At 41.4% G+C, this 14,046-nt stretch overlaps 1 protein-coding gene across 1 annotated transcript in view; it reads left to right on the top strand.

The window, feature by feature from the left end:
• Nucleotides 1-4,368: 4,368 nt before the first annotated feature.
• Nucleotides 4,369-14,046, top strand: part of LOC115025382 (disks large-associated protein 1-like) — a 79,721-nt gene continuing 70,043 nt past the window's right edge. The window contains 1 exon segment of the mRNA XM_029457574.1: nt 4,369-4,674. The gene's annotated coding sequence lies outside the window, so the exon portion shown is untranslated.

Genomic DNA, 14,046 nt, shown 5'->3' with positions numbered 1-14,046 from the left:
AGGTGCAGCCCTAGTAAGATGCATTTATCCTTATAAGTGTTACTGACTATTTGAAATAAGGAAAATCATATGATCTGTCTCATTAATCCAAGGTGATGATATGAATGTGCAGCTCCATTTATTACATCTGGTTCCACAAATCTTGTTCCATCTTGCTTAACCCACTTACTTTACTGACAGACGGCCGCTTTAACATTCTCACTTGTGCTGTTCAATATTTAATACTTCACTGTGAATTTCTTTTGTAAAGTTTAGGGAAGTGTGAAATGCACAAGTCCCATCGAGGGATGGAAGAGGGCCGGCGCTTTAATGTGGGAAATAGAAAGTATAAGTGCTGCCTGTTCTGTTTGGAAGATGAAGTTAGATTTTGAAAAACCCCAATGGGTGAACAGAGCCGTTTCCACCCATTCCAGTCTGCACAGTCCACAGGATTCACATTAAAACACAGACTTTTACACTGTACTACCTTGTAAAGTAAATTCGAAAGTGGACCATGTAGACTCATGGATGAGCTTAAACAGATTTTATCAATCGTAAATGTGTTTTACTGTGATGAGTAATTCTTGAGACTTCATCAGTTCTTCAGCTATAAAACCACTAAGTGCATTTAAATGAACTTGACCCATAGAGGACTGTGTTATGATTAGTTCATCCTTGTATAAAGTGTCCCTCGGCCTGTTTACGACCAGTACATACACACACACTTATGTATCCACATACGAACACACAGATTCTTCAGTGAGGGAAATATGCTGTTGTCATATCTGCATTTCTAAGGCTTTTTTTTTTTTTTTTAGGACTCATGGAAAAACTCGTATTCCACCCCCTGCGTCTGAATTATTCAGCTTCAATGCCATATCTATTCTTAGTACTTCTACTAGTGTTTGGATAGCTGCAGAAGAATCCTAAGTATACAGTAAACAACATAAGTAGCGTATGTGTTGCATAGTGCCTACAGGATATAAGCTCTGTTCATTAGCTCTTTCATGTGAATATCGTGGTTAAGAATGTTCAGATATGCGCATGAGTTAATAATGAGTTCTGATTTTCTTGGGTTAAAAGATGTGCAACATTAATTGGGCAATTAGAAACTTCAACATGTTCGATGTTCCTTAACTTAAGACCATCATGCTCACACCATCTGCTCTTTGCACAAAAAATGTGCGTACATACGCCAAGGTTTAAATCAGATAGGGATGTTTACACGCCACTTTTCAGGCTGGAATTAATTTGCTTCAAGACAAAGAGGCCTGAATTAAATCAAGTCGAAAAAGCGATAGAGTCTTCAAGTGAACATCAAAGGTTTGCAGACGTCCCTCTGAGCTGTTTCATGAGCATCGATCGAAAATGCTGGGTGGGAATGTGCTTACGGTCTCCCATCCAGTAAAACTGATTTCATCCAGCCACGCCTCTTAGCTGAGATCTGCTAATCTCTCAAGTCTGTAATTGTTCTGTGAGAAGCAGCAGAAGGGTGAGTGGCAGTTAAGGATGGAAAGATGGGACGGTAAAGCTGAAACTAGGCTGCATGCTGCTGCTGTGATCAATATCCACAAACTAACATATTATTTCGTTTTAACGTGAGATGTTATGGAATTCAGATTCATTTTATTATTCACCCCACATTTTACATGCAACATTTATTTAAAGTAGAAACAAACGTTTCTAGTGTCATTTGATGTTTTGATATACTTATTTAAAACACATTTATTAAGCTTTTCCCTGTTACAAGGCTGTCATTCCCATGGCAGCATCAGCAGAATTTATAATGATGTAGTATAATTAATAATTTACATTGTTATGGCTTGTGCTTCATCTGCGAGCATCATGCATTTGATTAATCAAATAAATGGCAGTGTAATTATAAACCATAAGATAATCAATACTTGTAAAACAAATGTGTTTGTGCTGACATTGACTTGTAGAAATGTGTATATATAACAAGCAGGAAATTCATTATAATGGCTTCTTCTTGGAGTTTTTTAAAAGAGAGCTGAACAGTTTGAGGCTGTAACAAACAATCAAAGTATGATTAAGTTGTGATTGTGACAACAAATTAATCTAACAGTTACTTTACACTTTCTGTGTCATCTTTCATATGTTTGCAACTACCACCTTTGGTATGAATTATTGATAAATTGCTGGCTGTTGCATGCTGAGCCAGAGAGAGAGAGAGTGAGAGAGAGACATAATACATGGACTGGATTAAACCACAGACAGGATCTTCAAGTGGATCTGACAAAATGCATGCAGTTCCAGTCGCTCATATTTAATCTGAAATGTAAAATGTGTTAAAACACCCCGGTTCTCATGGATTTTAAATATTTAGTGCATACTTTTTTTTCAGTTACATAAAACAAATACAAATGTAATCTTGTTGAATGTCTTTGTTGACAAGCCTTAGGGATATTTTCAACGAGCATATCTGTGTTTCTCAGCCTCGAGACAAATTTTGATAGAGCCGAGCTATTTCGCACACTTTGATGTGCAGGCTAGCACCATGGGTGTATACTGTACTTGCAAGATGCTGTGACGCAAATAAGATCACACATGCCTCCTGAGGGATTCACTGCACCAGCACAAGTTCCCTTAAAGACATCACACACACACAAAACAATCTTGAATTTGAAAATAACTAACGTCACACACACACACACACACACTTACACACAGTTTGTTTAAGCCCATGGAGAGCAGTGCTGGTTGTTGTTTAAGGACAGCTCTCAGAGATTTACTGCAGCCAGCGCGGGTGACAGTTTTAGTTTCCCCCCAAGAAAAATCAGTCATCACACTGGGATCAGTCGGGATTGAACCATTACGTTGACAATTAAAGTCAACGAGAGTGAAAGGGAGAAATTGGTAGTAGTTTGCTATGAATAGTGAATTGTACAACACAGTTCATTCATAATGTTCCACTGGTAACACAGTTAATCAGACTTATTTGCATACAGTGCAAGTGTAGCCACTCATTATCCCTCTGCTTATTTTCCCCTCCCTCTTCGTCTCTCTCTGGGCTGTCACAGGGGATTATTGATTTCACCGACACTTTCAGGGAATGCCTTTATTGACTGACTGCCACCAATACATTGTTGATTGCTGGTTGATGAAAAGGCTTCAGGCTTCAGTAAATCCCCTGATAATGTCTCAATGTAGAAATGCCATTATGCAGTGTCACATCCAAACCATTATTTTAAATGCATAATTGATTTGTTTAAAGCCTAATCACCCAAAGTCCATACTAACACACACACACACACACACACACACACACACACACACACACACACACACACACACACACACGTAACCGACAGTAAGCTCAAGCTTTTGCTGCTGCTGCTGTTGCCAGGGTTATGCGATTGAACTTTGTTATTAGATCTAGGCTGCCTGGCGGGCACAGAGCAGAGGGTTTGCTCGTTCTTGCTCTCCCAGCAGAGAAGCCTCCAGTCATTCATCAGTATCACTGCTAGAGAGAGACAGAGAGTGATGGGAGAAGTCTGTGTGATGTGTGCGTGTGCACTGTGCTGCACGACTGTCTTTTCTGTGTGCGTGTGTGTGTGTGTGTGTGTGTGTGTGTGTGCGTAAAAAGAAATGTGTGATTTTGATGATTAAAAGTGTCACTGAAGGATCTCATATTCCGTAACATAGATGTCACATTGTGAATAATTTTGCAGCTTGTTTGGGTTATTAATACAAGACATGATAATTACATTTAAACATTTGGCCAAATGAACATTACAAAAGCGAGTGAAATTACACAGCACTTAAGAGGGGTAGCCTCTGGGTGAAAAGAAAGATATGATTTCAATTTGACAAAAGCTGCTCTTCTGAAGATGGATGTCTCTCTTCATGTAGTTGCAGATGTTTAAATTTCAATTTTATGAGCTATTTATGGTCTTCTCTTCCACTGGGATTTAGGAAATTGGGATTAACTGTTGATGTATATTAAATAAAAATAATAATCATTTTGATAATGATAATATAAACACTAATCATAACTCGAGGTTCATTTACTAGCCTGTCCTTTGTCTGATGTTGAGGATGAAGTGTGGCTGAAATCCCTGAAATGCGAGTAAGTAGATGTGTTTTAAATATAGCATTATACATGTATATGTGTATATATAAATATATAATAATATTGTAATGTGGGGCTGAAATATGAAACATGTAGCAAATAGCATTAGCCTTTAGCCTCAACCCGAGCATACCTGTGTTAATTAGTGACAAATGAAACGCACCTGGTCTCCTCCTGGCTTTGCAGGATAGGTCTAACCTCCCCCCCCGTGATAATTAACAACACAATAAATTATATTATAGGCTATTATTATAATTCTATTAAAAGGCATACTACTATTAGTTGTTTAAGTTTTAGCTATAGACTATCTCTACAATGTTTCGTGTGTGGAAGAGTGGACCCTGAAGAATCCAGACGGGGCTCCATGTCGGGCTTTTCCTCTCTCCATCCATGTGAAGCGCTGTTTCAGACGTTCAGTGATGCCTCTGCAGCCCACAGACGGAGCGATACAGGAAGATACTACAGTGTATGGGACCTTACCATCCAAGTGACGTCCTATATGATAAATCCAGACTTGTTACATTCTTGAGGGAAAGAAGCAATTTCAGCGAAATTCAGAGGATTACTCTCGAGGCGATTCTCGGACAGCCTGTGTTGACAAGGTAAGGGGCAAATGCGCAAATTGTTTGTCTCGTTTCATTCATTCTGCAGTGACTATTTGTTTGCACTTGTCATCACTTACAATAGATCCACCTTTTGTTTTGTATCAACACATGTTTCGTCAGGCACTTTTGTCTTGAATGTGCAGTCCTGAACGTCATGCTGCTTGTTTTCCTGTTGTCAGATTGTGCGTGATGGACTGCGTGGATTGTATACATTTCCACAACTTTCTTATAAACCTGGACACTGAAAGAGATTAGGTAATTCGTTTGGACAAAGTTGTTAAGACTGCATTTTGTAACGACCTCCTATGGCACGTTGACAGCCGTCATTACCACTAGCCGTAAGTGATAATGAGGAACGGGTCAAATAAATCAATCAACCAATCCGTGCGCCCTGACGGAACAACCGCGTCTGCACTTGCGTTTTAGGCCCTTTTAATATAAGGATAAGATGCATTAATTGAGCTTCTTTTGCAAGATTAACATAGCTTGGAAGCAACAACAACAACAACAAAAGCTGAACTGACTGCTGCCACTTGTGGGTCGATGATACGGTGGCCATCATATCACTCTGAGTCCAAGGCTTGCGACCACATCTTCCTGGTTCTGGGGTACCATGCCTTATTCCTATAGCTATGCCACTCTGGCTCTGTCTCCTTGGCTTGGTGTTGCATGTAGTCTGCCCAGACAGCAGTACTCCACACTGAATGTGTGATTCCAGTCATTAAAACACTGCCACAAGTAGTAGCCCGTGAAAGTCAGTGGGCATAAATGAACAACATTGCATCTGTAAATTACTCTCTAGACTAACTCCAGCTGCAATATGAATGGCTCACTTGTCTAAATGCACAACTAGTTTGTCTGCCATAATAAAGCTGTGTGTGTGTGTGTGTGTGTGTGTGTGTGTGTGTGTGTGTGTGTGTGTGTTGTGTGTGTGTGTGTGTGATTCAAGGAAGATAGGAAGGGATCAAGGCTAAGAGGTCAATCAAGTTATAGAGAAGCTATTAGTACCGACCAAAATGAATATTGACTGAAATCTGCAGGCCACACAGATCATCCAGATTTGAGGTAATGTGCTACAGGATAGAAGACATATTTAATGATCCCCCCCCCCCTCCTCCTCTCTTTATCTTCTTGTTCTTGCCTACACCAAGTGAAAGGCATTGCAAGGCAGACATTATTTTTTATCTCAAAGAAGCAGCGAACAGTCCCACAATCTGCTGATCTTCCCCCAGTGCCTGTGTCCCTTCCTTACACTGTAAACGCGCACGCTTTCCTTGTTAAAGGCCCCTGCATCTTCCCAATAGAGACCCCCCGCATCACGCTTGTATGACTGACTGCAGTGGCCTCATACGACTGTGGAGATGGAGTGTTGGAGCGATCATTAGGTGCCTTTCCTCTTTGCTCGTCAGATAATGATGGACTCGGAGCTGAACTCTCCACCTTGTGCCTGTGCTTCATTAGCTTCCTTTTTGTCTTGATGCTGTTATCAGCTGTAGTGGCTTCCCTCTGTATCGTTTTCATAAAACTCAGCCACCTCACAGAAGATGAGAATATAAGAATTCATGGATTTGAAGGTCTTTTGTGACTACCTCTTTTTATTCCCATGTCAATTAGAAGAGGGCTTATCCTGCTCCCGTCTGTGTTGTTCTGTTGTTGAACTAAGCGGCGCCAGAGTTAAAACACGATGACATCTGCTCTGCTACAAAATACCTGTAAAGACTGCCTCAACCGCTTGATTTCCACACGCTGTGGAATATTAAGGACGCTTTGGAGGGGAGATAAGGGCTGTTGAATATTTTAAAATCTCTGTATATATTTCACACTTCTTCCATACCCAACAAGTCTCGCTTTGCCATGTAATTATGCAGATAATGCTGTTCGGGTGAAAATGTGTCATCACAGACAAGTCCGAATGGCCTTGTTTGTGTTTGCTGTTCTGTTTTGAGGCTGTCTTTGAAGCCATGGAACCCTGAAATTAAAATGAAATGATAAAATCAGACTTGAGCAGCCCGAAGGGCAAAAAATAGGCTAAGACTAGTAGTGGCACAAATATTGCTTTCTAACACCCCGAGGCTGTACAATGGGCACGATAAAGGCAAAGCAGATTTTGCAATGCAAAGTGATGACATAGCTGTTACTCATTACTTGTCCCCCTCAGGTTTTATTAGGGAAGGCCAGAAGTCACAATTGTGTCGTAATGATGGTTGTGGATGACAGCAATGATGAGTCAGCTATAGCAGTATTCTCTGTGCGGCAGTTCTAGGCTGTGTTCTTTTCTTTGTTGAATTTTAATTACACTGCACTGTTCTACTGAGCGGAGCCCCGTCAGGTCCCACAGCGTCTTGTTGCTTTTCAGTGGTTCACTTCTGAGTGCAGGACATCTTCTGTTTCCGAGACTTCTCTCTTGCACCAATAAGACTTCCTAGTTTGGCTTGAGGGGACCCTTCAAGCACTCCTGCACTAGTCCTGTAATCTCAGCCTGCCCACTTTCGGCAGCACTTATCTGCTGAGATTGGTCGTATGGGAGCCGTCAGCAGGCCAATTTAATTTCTTCATTTTTTTTTCTACTGTGGATTTCTTTTTGCGTGTGCTGCGTGTTACCTCGGGGAGACCAGTGCAGAACCTTATGTTTTTGTGCTACAAACTGTGAGGCTCAGATAGAGCTGAACTTCCTTATAAAGCCTGTAGTCACCGACGACTACAGGAGAAGTGTGTGTGTGTGTGTGTGTGTGTGTCACTGCCCATGAAAGAGGCCTCGCTGTACCCAGGCAGATTGTTACTCACACTGAAGGAACACTCAGGCTCCAAACATGTACTAATCTCGCTCCTCTGACATTATCTGCCTTTTGAGGAGTTCTGTTCCCGAGGATTTATTCTTAATGACTCGTCTGGTTTTTTTGCTACTCCTTGAATGTCAGCAATCACCATAACATGTTCATTTAGCTGCCCCGTTCACTAAATTGACAAATATAATTCATTTGGAGGTCAAAGTCATTACCCTTATATTGTACTGCAGCTGAAGCATGAGACGAAGTACATTACACTTACTGATGATGTCACTGTGCTGGATATACAGTATTCTGCAGAGGGTTTTGTGTGTGCAGCAGCTTTTAAGTCACAACTCTGACAAAGAGCATTGTTTATCATTACAGCTTCCCTTCATGCCCGCTAATGCCTGCAGGACTTACTGCAGTCTATGCCTCAGGCTTTCTCTCTGTGTTGATAGTGTGTGTTTCACTACACACACTATAAACACACAGTCGCTTCCAATACGTCTTACCATGTCATTATCTCTCCACAGTTCTGTGAAGCCTTCTGTCTGGTCCATCTTTCATTAGTGAGGAGATGCTAACAGCCACAGTGCGCTCACCTTTTTTGTCTTCACGGTGACACTGGGTCCCTTTTTTGCATGTGTGATGCCATTCATGCCACAGCACGCTCGGTCGAAATGCTTTGGTGTGATTGTCTGCTTCTTGTTTTCCTTTCACCAGAAACTAGAGCACTCATTTGTTGATATAAAGACATACTGTAGACTTACATTTGACAGGGGACAATGTCAATTCTGGTGGGAGAGCGAGGGAAAGGGGAAGAGAGGCATGTTTCTATGCCTTCCAGCTATTGGAGCATGCTCAGACTGTGAAAGGCTACAGCCATTGTTGGGTAACATAATCCACCAGGGAGGCCTTCGGCCAGACACTGGGGAGGACTGCCTGTACGCACTCTCCCTCTCTCTCAGTACAGATGCATATCCCTTTCTGTGCTGGAATCAGCTGCTGAATGCTAAGCTATTTTCAACTGTTACTGAACCTGTATGTGGGGTGATAGTGCACACATCCCCACAAACTCTCTGCTGGCTGACTGGTTTGTTTAAACAGTCTTATAGATAGCTGTATATTCTGATATTCTTCACTGATGGCGAGGGGCTCAATGGGAAGAAAAAAACCTCCTTGAGGAAAGAGTCTTTCAAGAGATGCTCTCTGTGGACGGTTTTAATGAAGTATGGTGGTGTGTATGGTCACCTGCACAACTGATACCTAATAATGTATCTGTGAGCAGCAGATTTGTGGTTTGAATCAGTGGCTCACAATGGATTATACACAGACTCGTACTTCAGTATCGGATTGCGTGCAATCTAGTAAGTGTGGACAATATTTCCCATCATGGAGACCGATATATTGTATTAGGCTATGCACCCAGGCTGCATATACACACATGCAAACATGCCTGATCAGACGGTTATCTGTTGTACAAACTGCATACTGTAATTTCTTTATTTCAGGTTTATTGCATTGTGCAGCTGAGATTGCAAAGCTTAGTGTAACTATACAGAACACATTATTTAATACATGCAGTAATATGACTGTCTGATGCTCATTCAATCATTCATTTTGATTATATTTGGTATTTTAGATCAGGAGTCAAAGGAATTACTGAATTTACTTTGACCCAGAAGGATTAAGGTACAGTCCCATTACAAATGTAGTGAAGTTCATCCATTTCTATTTCTAACCTTATCAAATATCATCAAATAGCAGTCATGCTGTTAACATTTTTCATGAAAGGTTCACATGCTCACTTTTCTCACTTACAATTGTATAATCTTTGTGAGTGAACAGCTCCTTGCCACTAAGTGAAGCCCCTCGTTGCGTCATTTGTGAGGGCTCTGCGTGTGAGTGGGTAGTAGACATATTACTTGTTGAAATCGCTGTTTTTGTGAAAGAACATTTTTGCGAGAAAATTAGAAAGCAATCATGCTAATATGCTAATTTCTCCCATAATTCCAAACATTTATAGCTTAAACTGGAAAGCCAGTCGCAGAGTTGATGCTAATTCCTTTGTACCATAGTCTGTTAATGTTTGTCTGTTAGTATGTGTACACGAGAGGGAGAGGGAGGGAGAGGGAGGGAGAGGGAGAGAGAGGGAGGGAGAGAGAGGGAGAGAGAGGGAGAGGAAGAGGAAGAGGAAGAGGGAGAGAGAGAGAGAGAGAGAGTCTTTACTACATAACCATTTGAAAAACGAATTAATATATTTTATTGACAACAAACGGGGCCAGACGAAAGCATGTTATAACATTAATCGCTTGCTGCGGAACAGATAGACACTCGTGACTTTTTATGGTCTGACAAGATAATTGCTTCGCTTATTATCCCAACATTTTAAAAAGGTGTCTTATTCCTGAGGCGATGGATAGATAAATTATTTTGTAAGGCATAATATTTTCTCAGCGATCATCAAACATAACCGCCTAGATGGGATGATCGGTGGGACAGGAATGGGCCACAATCAATATCGTGTCAACCTACTTAACCTCGACACAGAACAGATGTCCTATTCACTGTTCCCTGACACTGAAGAGGGATTTTGCAATCCAACCTATATACTGGTTTGTCTTGTTTCATCACTTACTGCAATATTAAGAATCGATCTACTGTAAAAAAGAATTATGCTAAAAATGATGTATGACATTAGCTGCGAGAACTTCAAAATACAAGCCGCGCCATGTTTCACCAGTTGAACACCTTTTTTTATTTGTAGCAGTGTGAGATGTTGCACATAGCAGTAATTTAATAAAGCTCTGATAAGGCTTTGGGAAAGTAAACAGTATATACTATATAGTGAGATATGGCTATTTCCATAAATAGTAGAGTTTGGATAAATAAATTCCTCTTAATATAATATTATACATACTTTGTTTGGTTTCCATGAAGGTTTTCCTCTTATCACACTTTCCCCCTGGACTGTGAAGAGACTTGTTGCTCACAATGTCAGTTTGGCCCTGTAGCAGCTGGCCTGGCTGCCTCTCACTGGCTGTGACAGGAGAAAAGAGGATGACGAAGATCTCCCCAGCACGGACTCTTCTCTGACTTGCCGGGCACTGTCACACAGCGAGATGGCAAGCGATCACAGTTACATTCAGCCATTTTAAAGCTCAGAGGCAAGTGTGGTTCTGCAAAGCTGGCGTGCGTTACTGATCCACAAGGCCAGGACGTGTACGTCTCTTAAGGTTTTAGGGAATGACAAAGTCATTTTGCCATCTGCTAATAATATTGTTTTATTGAAACTCCCTATTTATTAGTGTCTCCTACATTAATGAAACATTTTAGACCTGCCTCTCCATTCAGCATAGAACACACAGTTGTTGCATGTCCCGTGCCTGTGATGTCATGTGGTCCAACATCAAGGAAATCCTTTGTGAGCACAGCTCCTGTTTATTTAAAGCAAAGAGATTTATTTAAGAGCTCATTACACAAGATAAGCTGCATAAGGTAGAGCTCTAAATGGAATAGAAGAGCCTATTTATAAATGTCGGCATGTGCCAGGCTTTACGTGCCTGGCTGGAAGATGAATAGAGGTGATAAGCAAGAGAGGGTCATTTCAACAATGGGTATTTTAAAAGGTAGATATTTTGTCATGGCAGCCTTTAATTAATCTCATCACCTTTTGAATGGAATGTAATATGGGGTTTTTATTGAGCTCATCTAAACGCTAACAGCTCTGTCAGTTCAGAGAAAGTAATAGTTAGAAGGATGGTCTGAATGTTAGAGCAGCATTCTGATGCATCAATGGCTGAATCTCTCCTCAAGCTCCTGCTCAGTCCATGGACTGAGCACAGGACTTGATCCAATCGTTGACAGTAAAAACCCACAAGAGATGGTCTGAGGCAGAACTGACTAAGTAGGGATGTTTGACACAGTTGTCTTGGATCCAAAATGGCGTCCGCTCAGGCTGAAAGTCCCTTTATGTTCTTAATTGAGAGAGAGAGCCCCTCGAGCGCACTGCCAATCTTCCCAATAGAAGAAACCCTACAGGGAACTTTTACTACTCATTGTCCTTCTGCGTCAGCGTACAGTGTTCGCAGCTCTTCTACCTCCTCCTGTTGTGAGAGAGTATCTGTCTTTATTCTTTTAAAACATTAATCATTTAATTGACATTTGAGTGGCGAGATATGTCACTTGGATAAGTAGTGTCCTAATAATATGTGTATGAAGAATAAGCATAGAGCATGCCGTAATCTTCGTATGGTTGCATGATCCATAGGATTAATTTGGATTAGCAAATATATCCAATTTCCCGGGACAGCAATAGTAATCTGTTTTTGAACTAATAACCTGTTAATCGTGTCGGGGAAATATTTATTCCCACATTGAAGTGACTGCAATACTCTCGACCTGACACTTAAATAATTGATAAAGAAAAAAGGCGGGAGGTCCAGATGTAATCATAACGTGCACTTGAGTTTTATATAGGACCCATGTACTGTGGAATGTCCATGTGAGGGAAGGCAGGGCCTTAAAACTCTGCCAGATTTCATTTCACGCTCTGCAGAGCACAGCCTCTGAGACGGTGACATTTACATGGCCCTCTATACCACCGCCAGTTGCTGCAGGCCCAAGGCACTGGCTAAATCAGGCACAAGGGCCAATGAATGAGGAGGCAATGTGAGTGGGAGAACGAGGAGGAGATGGCTAATGTGCTGTGCAGAAGAAGCACATGGAGCCCATGAGTTTATGTTAAAATGACTACATCACAACACTTCATCTCATTTTTGGTATCAAGCGCTGTTTTTAGAGGAACATGCATTACAGATTGTGAAATATGAATTATGCAGGGATAATTAATCATCTTTATCTCTGTATCATCGCTAAGATGTTACATGATATGTAGCGTCTGTACTGACCTTTTGTTAATGATTATTGTGCGGTGCATATGCGAAGACATGAACCCCCACGAACATATTAAAGCAGTTCATTTAGGCAAACCCCATCATACAAACAAATGGTACTGTATATGCCGCAGCAGTGTTGACTGTGTGTGTGTGTGTGTGTGGGGGGCGGGGGGAGGAGACAATTGTTCAATGAGTAAAGCCAGATTTTCTAGGGATTATCTGCTCCAAAGATGAACTGGTCATCTCCTAAACCAAAAGGTCATCGGGCTAGTTTAAATGCTGGTTAACCCTTCAACATGCTCCTTCTATTCCACATTAATCTGATTGTGTCCCCACCTCTGGTAGCTGCTTCACTTAAGCCAGCATGAGTAGTTTAGTCTTTGCGTATCCGTATCGGCTCTTTTCTTCTTGATGGTGCTCCCCCTGAGAGGTTTCCCAGTAGGTTGAAATAAACATGCAGAGCAGCTGCGCATTCTGAAATGTTTCTGGCTGCATTCAAAGAAAAGCCTTTGGCAACAGAAGAGAATGTGTCTTGCTCTGAAACCATTACAGACTGCTTTCACAGGTCTTCCAGTAAGCTCCTGAAATTGTGTGAAGACAATGCACATTTATATAATAACTGCACAGGACAACTTGGGCATCATCTCCTCACGCTGTATCATCTGAGAGCTTTCTGCTGCTGAGCCAGTTTGGCGCAAATTCCCCGCTCCTCTCGGTCTTCAAATCCTGGCTTTTGCTTTTGTTTTTGTTCCCTGGCAAGTCACTTTGCTATGATATTCTCCCCCAGGTGGTGTGAAACTATAGAGTCGTGTGTGCAAACACATCAGCCAGTGTGTACTGAAGACTGGAGCCTGTTCAAGTCGGAAAGCTGTGGAGTTGTACGTGACAGCCTTTCATTGTCTGCAGAAATGTTTTATTTCAATCACAACATATTTCAAATGAAATGTCGAGCCATAATTGTCCCTGCGATATAATCGGATGTAGATGGGGAAGAGGCAGATGGACATAATGACGGCAATAGCTCGAGAGCAGGTGGAGGTCAGCATTACCACCACGCAGTCTCAACTGGCCTGTTCGTCACGGTGCAGTGAATCAATACGGCTGTCAAGCAGATGAGTCCGCACTGCTAGTCCATTACAAAGTGGTAAATCTAGCTATGGCGCTTACTAACCGCCATAATGAGGTGGTAACAAAGTTATGGAATCATTAGTGAGCATGTGTCCCTGCAGGACGGTGAGAGAAAGCGAGCTTTGGGAGGTTACAGCATGACAGATGGTGACTGTGTGTGTGTGTGTGTGTGTGTCAGTGTGTGAATGAGTGAATGCTTGATGCTGGTACTCGGGGTTGTTTTTGCAGAAACCAGTGATGGAAGGACCAATTATGGTTTTCTTTTTGTGTTTATTGATGGTTTATTGATGGTAGCAGGTCCTTGGAATTGTTGGCAGTGTTAGTTTCACTTCCTTCTTGAGGGGGGGTTAGTTTTGACAACATGATTTCAATATTGTTGACAGTGCGGAGGATTATTTATGAATAGTTCTTTTGCCATCTTGGTACAATATTGTCAGTGTTTTTGTATCAAAAAGTAATAGTTATAGTCCTAGTGGTTTTCATTATGTTCCACAATCTGTGAGAGTTTGTGTCATATACCGTTTTTCAATTAAATTAAACTGGATTCCAGACTCCCTATCAGTCACATTTTCTGA

The sequence above is a fragment of the Cottoperca gobio genome, chromosome 20 (assembly GCF_900634415.1).
Source record: "Cottoperca gobio chromosome 20, fCotGob3.1, whole genome shotgun sequence".
In the NCBI taxonomy this organism is placed as follows: Eukaryota; Metazoa; Chordata; class Actinopteri; order Perciformes; family Bovichtidae; genus Cottoperca; species Cottoperca gobio.
The sequence above is the reverse complement of the archived record's forward strand: the minus strand, read 5'-3'. Positions and strand labels throughout refer to the sequence as shown.